General features: G+C 45.0%; 1 protein-coding gene across 13 annotated transcripts in view; it reads left to right on the top strand.

The window, feature by feature from the left end:
- Positions 1-916: 916 nt before the first annotated feature.
- Positions 917-8247, top strand: part of LOC121854140 (sodium channel protein para-like) — a 168912-nt gene continuing 161581 nt past the window's right edge. For all 13 annotated transcript variants that reach the window (XM_042348544.1, XM_042348543.1, XM_042348542.1 and 10 more), the window contains exons 1-2: positions 917-989; positions 1130-1364. The gene's annotated coding sequence lies outside the window, so the exon portion shown is untranslated. The remainder of the gene's footprint in view (positions 990-1129; positions 1365-8247) is intronic.

Raw genomic sequence — 8247 nt, 5'->3', positions numbered from 1 at the left:
ATTAACACTTCTGAAATTTAAGCGGGGCAGAATTGGTGGTGTACAGGTGGGGGACTCTACCCAAGACTCCTCTCAGCTAGCGCCAGGCACTACTTTACACTCTCCAGCAACGTCAGCATTGGCACTCGTCCGTTTGTGTACCAAACTATGACTTTATTTTGTTCTAATTTTTTGCCACTAATCCTACCAAGATCGTTAACAGTGCACAACTACCTGACCACAGTATAGTATTGATGTTTGCGCAGTGGGAGTTATCTTGGACAGGTACTGTACATGTGTGTGATTAAATATTTACATTAAGAGAAGCTTTTGGTGACAAAATATATATACATCATGTGCTTAGCAGACAGACTGAGGTGACCTTACGTGTATAAGAAATAAACAGCAATATGCTGCCTATTAGTGCAACCTGACATTTTACATTTATTAGGTTTCTAAGACAACTCATTGAACCACCGTTAAGTAACATACACAGCCTCTTCTCTTTATTCTTATTTGTTCATAAGAAATTCGAGATTAGGTAGAATTATTGTGCAATGGACCCCAAGGGTGGAGACTGGGTGTGCGTGGTGGCGCTGCGCAAGAGGGTGTGTTCGTGCGTATGGCAGTGCTCTGCCCTTGCAGGTTGCCAAAGTATGATACTTCAGTTCTTCATTAAACATATGTCTTTTGCTTAAGAGCTTTAATGTTAGGTGAAAGCTTCCCATTTTGTTATATTCAGCGTAAAAAGATGTAGCATTATTTAAATATTATATATATGGATATGAATATGGAAATGCATAATATAGATGACAAAATTTCCAGATTACCAACCGTCGTTCTGGAAAGATCGTTTAGTAGGTCTTACATGCGATAAATTTGTATCGTGCGGTACGATATCTCCCCTGCCACTCCTGGCAACTCACTGCCAAACATTCGGCACTTCCATTGTGAGCCTGACTTTAGACCTGTGAATAACTGCTGCTGGACGGCTACGTTGTGAACCATTGGTAATAATATATATATATATATTCACCCCATTGATCAGGCTATTGCGATATTTTAGGAATATAAACTAAATAATGGTCTTAGGATGTGGTAATTACACTATTATCAGATCGTAGAACCTGAGTGTTATTTTGTATTCCAGAGGACATACCAAGTCCTTCTTTATAGGTGTAACGGTGAAAGTGATCAAGAAGTGAAACTGGGTTGGAGTTATCCGTAGAGTTTATCGCACAGTGTGGTCATGTTGATGATGGTGGAGTAGTGCGATAAAGGTTGTGCCGGCGGAGTGGGCGACGCCACTATGGATGCCTAGTCCGTCATGGGAGAGTCTTCCCTGACCGACAAGACCACGCTGGATCACGGATAACATGCCCAAGGTAAACTAATTTCTCTCTACTGAACGGGGCCCTCTCACACCATGGCTAACACTGCGTCTAGCCGACACCTCCGCCATCATGCCCTGCCCTCATCCTGATTTTCACCCTGCCCTCCACCTTCCTTCACCTTCCTTTACCCCGTTCTTTACCTTCCTTCACCTTCCTTTACCCCGTTCTCACCTTCCTTCACCTTCCTTCACTCTGGCCTCCACCTTATTTCACCCCTTTTTTACCTTCCTTCACCTTTCTTCATTTTGGCCTCCAACCTTCCTTCATCCCGTTCTCACCTTCCTTCACCTTCCTTCACCCCGTTCTTCACCTTCCTGGACCACGTTCTTCACCTTCCTTCACCTTCCTTCACCTCGTTCTTCACCTTTCTCCACCCTGTTCTTCACCTTCCTTCACCCGTTCTTCACCTTCCTTCACCTTCCTGGACCACGTTCTTCACCTTCCTTCACCTTCCTTCACCTCGTTCTTCACCTTTCTCCACCCTGTTCTTCACCTTCCTGGACCACGTTCTTCACCTTCCTTCACCTTCCTTCACCTCGTTCTTCACCTTTCTCCACCCTGTTCTTCACCTTCCTTCACCTTCCTTCACCTTCCTTCACCCTGTTTCATTAGACCAGCAGTTTGTGTTCTTTCCTTTATCCTTTACCAACACCTTGTGTACACCATAGCCAACACCTTGTGTACACCATAGCCAACACCTTGTGTACACCATAACCAACACCGTGTGTACACCATAGCCAACACCTTGTGTACACCATAGCCAACACCTTGTGTACACTATAGCCAACACCTTGTGTACACCATAGCCAACACCTTGTGTACACTATAGCCAACACCGTGTGTACACCATGGCCTACACCATGTGTACACCATAGCCAACACCTTGTGTACACCATAGCCAACACCTTGTGTACACCATAGCCAACACCTTGTGTACACCATAGCCAACACCTTGTGTACACCATAGCCAACACCTTGTGTACACCATAACCAACACCTCGTGTACACCTTGCCTTCCCTCTACCCACTCTTTGGCCAGACTGTCTAGCACGCTGACTTGTACCATTTCTTTACCCTTCATTTCCACACCCTGAACTACACCCAGCACACACCCTCCCCGCCCATAGCTCCACCCCGGTCTCTTGTCCACACACACACAGGTTTGTCAATTTTTCTTGTAAATCGACTCAACTGTTGATCGTTAACTGCCCTCCAATACACCCTGACTTCAGCCCTTGTATTAGTTTCCAGTCCTCTCCATATTATAATTGTCATTGTATCCAGCACTCTACCGTCAGTCTGTCGCAACACTCTACCACCAGTCTGCCGCAACACCCTACCACCAGTCTGCCGCAACACCCTACCACCAGTCTGTCGCAACACCCTACCACCAGTCTGCCGCAACACCCTACCACCAGTCTGCCGCAACACCCTATCACCCGTCTGCCGCAACACCCTACCACCAGTCTGCGCAACACCCCACCACCAGTCTGTCGCAACACCCTACCACCAGTCTGCCGCAACACCCTACCACCAGTCTGTCGCAACACCCTACCACCAGTCTGTCGCAACACCCTACCACCAGTCTGTCGCAACACCCTACCACCTACGTTACTCTCTGTCTACCTTTATCTACACTTCAAACAGTCCTGCAGCCTGCCAGCCTACCTGTACTTAGACAGTCATCCTGCACCACCACCACCACCACCACCACTCGTCCTGCACTACCACCACCACCACCACCACCCATAACCCCACCACCACCACCACACACCCACACCACCACCACCCTGCACCACCACCACCACCCCACCACCACCCACCACAGCCACCACACCTACACCACCACAACCACACCACATACACCACCACCACTACACCCTACACCACCACCACCACCTACACCACCACAACCCACAACATTATCACCAATACCACCGTTACCCTCTACCCCCCCTCCCTACCCACTCTCATTGTCCCCACCTCTTTCCTCACACTGTCATCACCCCCTCACCTTACAGCCGTGTACCATACTCGTAATGTACCTCTGTTATACTACCATTACAACTAGTATGTTTGTATTTCGTTTAACTGTGCCTCTAGTGTCTTATTCTGAGTGTTGTTTTGTTCTCCGCATTTTTCTACTTCAGTATTAGTAAGTACAAGAGACTATACTATTGGCTAGTGTTGTCGGCCTTTGCGAATTAATGCAGGAGTGACCCAACATTGAGAAGTGTTAGAAAATTAGGTCAAGATGAATCGAGGTGGTCAAGTGACTTTAAGAGATTCAAGGATGACGGTGCATGACTGTGCCTAAGGTCTTGTGTCCTAGGGCATATATATATCCTCCATCATTCTCAGTCACTAGTTACAATAATCACGTCTCGTATTTCACCAAGTTCGTCCAAGTTCGTGGAGAATCAATTTTCCTACTAAGTTTCATAGAAATACTTCGACAATACAACAGCTATCGCAGCTACAGGAAGAACACAATAACGGAAACAATAACAAAACGTACGATATCCTTCTGTGTTATAACATCTTACATATGGACTTGTATGGCAAAATGTAACCGTCTTTATTAATGACTTCAGTGTCACGCCAAAGTGAGGATAATTATTACAATCACATCGTACGTTTTCCTTTGTCTCTAGCGTGTAGCGTGTTGATGGGGCAAGGATAGTGTGTTGATGGGGCAAGGATAGTGTATTGATGGGGCAAGGATAGTGTATTGATGGGGCAAGGATAGTGTATTGATGGGGCAAGGATAGTGTGTTGATGGGGCAAGGATAGTGTGTTGATGGGGCAAGGATAGTGTGTTGATGGGGCAAGGATAGTGTATTGATGGGGCAAGGATAGTGTATTGATGGGGCAAGGATAGTGTATTGATGGGGCAAGGATAGTGTATTGATGGGGCAAGGATAGTGTATTGATGGGGGCATTGATGGTACAAGTGATGGGGCAAGGATAGGATAGTGTGTTGATGGGGCAAGGATGGCGTTTGATGGGCGAGGATAGTTTGTGTATGTTGCCTGATTGGAGTGTCGTTGATAGGCTCAATATTATATATACACTGCTGACGGCTATGGTGTTTTGTTATTTAAGCGAAGGAGGGCATAGGCCGGGGTGTTGACAGTGTAGACATAGGTAGGAGGGAAGAGTGTTGTTGGGGGTGAAAGGATTTTGTTGATATGACCTGGACGTAACGGTGTTGATAGAGCAAGGATGTTCATTTTTGTCAGAGCGAGGACACAGTTTATATCCAGGGGGAGGAGGGGGGTGGGGGGGGTGTTAGTGGAGCGAGGCCGAAATGTTGGGTGACGAGGACGAAGGGCGCTACTGCGGAACACAGCACAACGCATCGATCTGCACCATCATACTCCAGTTGCCTGTACCACTGTCCGAGGACTACTCCCGCTTTATTATGCCAGCTGTTGCTTGACGCTGCACTGAGGGAGAGAATTTGTGTCCGGAAGGTAATGGTTGAGCTGGAACATTCTTGGCAGGGGAAAGAGGGAAGATTCAGATGTTTAGATTCTAGCAGTGCCCATAAGTCGTTGTAATACCTGGTACTGTAATGCACATTGAATGATCATTTCAACACCTCACACTCCACTAGAGGGATGTCGCCGTGTTATGTTAGTGTTCAGCTCTTTGGTTTCCGAAACACAGCTTGAGTTAAATATCCGGTCACAACGAACAATATTATAACTCATAGGTACTGTACAGTATATTACACCCATGGAAGTAAAACTCACACTTGAGTCACTGAAGGTGTATTGTGATAACCCTTTACGATATTATTTATGGTGTATGTTGTAGGGTAGTGTCACCATAAACAGCAGTGTAGTGTCACCATAAACAGCAGTGTAGGGTAGTGTCACCATAAACAGCAGTGTAGGGTAGTGTCACCATAAACACCAGTGTAGGGTAGTGTCACCATAAACACCAGTGTAGGGTAGTGTCACCATAAACACCAGTGTAGGGTAGTGTCACCATAAACACCAGTGTAGGGTAGTGTCACCATAAACACCAGTGTAGGGTAGTGTCACCATAAACACCAGTGTAGGGTAGTGTCACCACCATAAACAACACTGTAGGGTAGTGTCACCACCATAAACAACACTGTAGGGTAGTGTCACCACCATAAACAACACTGTAGGGTAGTGTCACCACCATAAACAACCATTAAGTCTGACAGTAAACAGGAATAACTGGCAGTACAGGACGGCGATACACCCACAAAATGTTAAGCTACGGCAGATAACACCAGGGCAATAGATAATGTGATGGCGGCGTAGTAGAGGCTTGGACGTTGAAGTGATGGCGGTAAAGGTCACCACTCCGGCCCTGCTGCTGAGAATAGAGCACATAAATGATGAATGCCAACATTTTCAGCCCCAAATACCACTTCACGTGATGATGTCTATGTCGCTAGGGACATGGGGGCTGGATTGGTTGGATAAGCATAGTTTGAATGACCATTGTATCGACGTGAACCAAAGGGTTTTAAAATTGACTGTGCTCAATGAAGCTCTGTACAACACATAGGTAAGGTGTGAATTATATAGTGGTTTGTGATACTCCTTGTTCTACTAAAGTACAGTACTACTTCTGGCTGGGATTGGTTTTAACTATTTTGTTTGAATAAATATGTAATATCGTGGGGCAGACCTTTGTGAACCTGTGTTGGTGTATATAATGCCGGATTACATTAACATGAGATATGGATTTTTAAACTTGAAGAGACTGAATGGATGATAACTGGTATATGACGGAAGGTCTCATGCTAACTCCGGTCGAATTAGTGCTGAACCTTCGCTGCAAAAACATTAAAAACACCTTCATTGATCTGCCGTTTGATTTTACGTGTCAAAAAAGGTATTGAAAAAGTGTGTTGACTATACGTGGTAAAAAATAGTTAAACATACAAGAATACAATGGCTGTTGAATTCGTAAAGGTCAGGGGCTCTTGATATTAATATTAATGTAATAAATTACTCTCAAAAATAATATTATGAAATCTAGGACTCTCGCCATCTTTGTATATTAGATATTTGAACATCTGAAGTTCCTTAGAGGTTTTGTATCAGTACCTAAGTCTAATATGTGACATGGACAGTTTTGTCCTCCTGTTCTTGGTGAATACTGTATGAAGATATTATTACTAGACCACCAACACAAGGTGATATTTACATACCCTCTTAACTTGTGTGTGATTATTATAGCGCTGTACCGAGTTTGGGTCTTAAATGTCCTATGTAAGGAGCTACATTATGGCCAAGGGCCATCCTCTTCCGTTTAGTCATTAAAAAAAGGCGTTACTAAACATGGTGCCTGTGATTATTATGAGGTAGTGTACTGTAATATGTCTTTTATTGTCATATCCATGCTCTGATAAAATACTAGTAATACTAGTAGCAGTAGTAGTATTAGTACTGGACGCGGGGACAGCAAGCCGTCTTCGACATCAGGATTTTTTATCCCATGGCCGCATGTCACCGTAACTTAGCTCTCGATGCTGCACACAGGAGGAACGAGAACGACAAGATAAGGGCATACGGGGAGAGTATTCAGAACGTTGATCAGGGCAGCTTCACTCCTCTGGTGTTCACAACCTCTGGTGGGATGGGACCAAGTTCAAGATGCTTCTACGCCAGACTCACAGAGGTGCTATCCGAACAGAAGCAGCAGCCCAGAAGTTATGTTACAGCCTGGATGAGATGTCGACTGTCCTTCTCTCTCCTTAGGTCGGCTTTGCTCTGCCTCAGGGGAACGAGAGCATCGGCCCCAAAGCCGACAACAGTTGCAGATATTGACTATGAGGCAACAGTCACTGAATGCCTCCTAGATCTGTGGCTCAACTAAGTCAACACGGCTCGGATAGCTACTTATGTATTAGGATATTTAATATTAAGGTAATAAAATGGTGGCTATTGGGGGAGGATGGAGGTCACGTCACAAAAAAAAGTAATACTAGTAGTAGCAGTAGTAGGGTAATACTACTAGTAGTAATACTAGTAGTTGTAGAAGAAGTAGTTTCAGTTTGATCAAATACTTTATCACTATTATTATTAGTAGTAGTAGTAGTATTAGTACTAGGCAATAGGCCTATCCGTGCTCCAACACACAATAGAATTTGAAGCAACCGAGGTCAAGCAAGTGGCATATGCTGATGACCTTACAGGAGCAGGAAAAGTGGAGGACATCAAAAAGTGGTGGGACCTGGTACAGGTATGGCTGCTTGTGTTAGCGCCATACCTTGGTACAGTACACCATGTGTTATCTCCATACCTTGGTCCAGTACACCACGTGTTAAAGCCATACCTTGGTACAGTACACCATGTGTTATCTCCATACCTTGGTACAGTACACCACGTGTTAAAGGCATACCTCGGTACAGTACACCATGTGTTATCTCCATACCTTGGTACAGTACACCATGTGTTATCTCCATACCTTGGTACAGTACACCACGTGTTAAAGCCATACCTTGGTACAGTACACCATGTGTTAGCGCCATACCTTGGTACAGTACACCATGTGTTATCTCCATACCTTGGTACAGTACACCACGTGTTAAAGCCATACCTTGGTACAGTACACCATGTGTTATCTCCATGCCTTGGTACAGTACACCATGTGTTATCTCCATACCTTGGTACAGTGCACCACGTGTTAAAGCCATACCTCGGTACAGTACACCACGTGTTAAAGCCATACCTTGGTACAGTACACCATGTGTTATCTCCATGCCTTGGTACAGTACACCATGTGTTATCTCCATACCTTGGTACAGTACACCATGTGTTATCTCCATACCTTGGTACAGTACACCACGTGTTAAAGCCATACCTTGGTACAGTACACCATG

This window comes from Homarus americanus, unplaced genomic scaffold (genome assembly GCF_018991925.1).
Source record: "Homarus americanus isolate GMGI-L3 unplaced genomic scaffold, GMGI_Hamer_2.0 scaffold24277, whole genome shotgun sequence".
Lineage (NCBI taxonomy): Eukaryota > Metazoa > Arthropoda > Malacostraca > Decapoda > Nephropidae > Homarus > Homarus americanus.
This window is presented reverse-complemented; position numbering and strand designations above follow the sequence as displayed.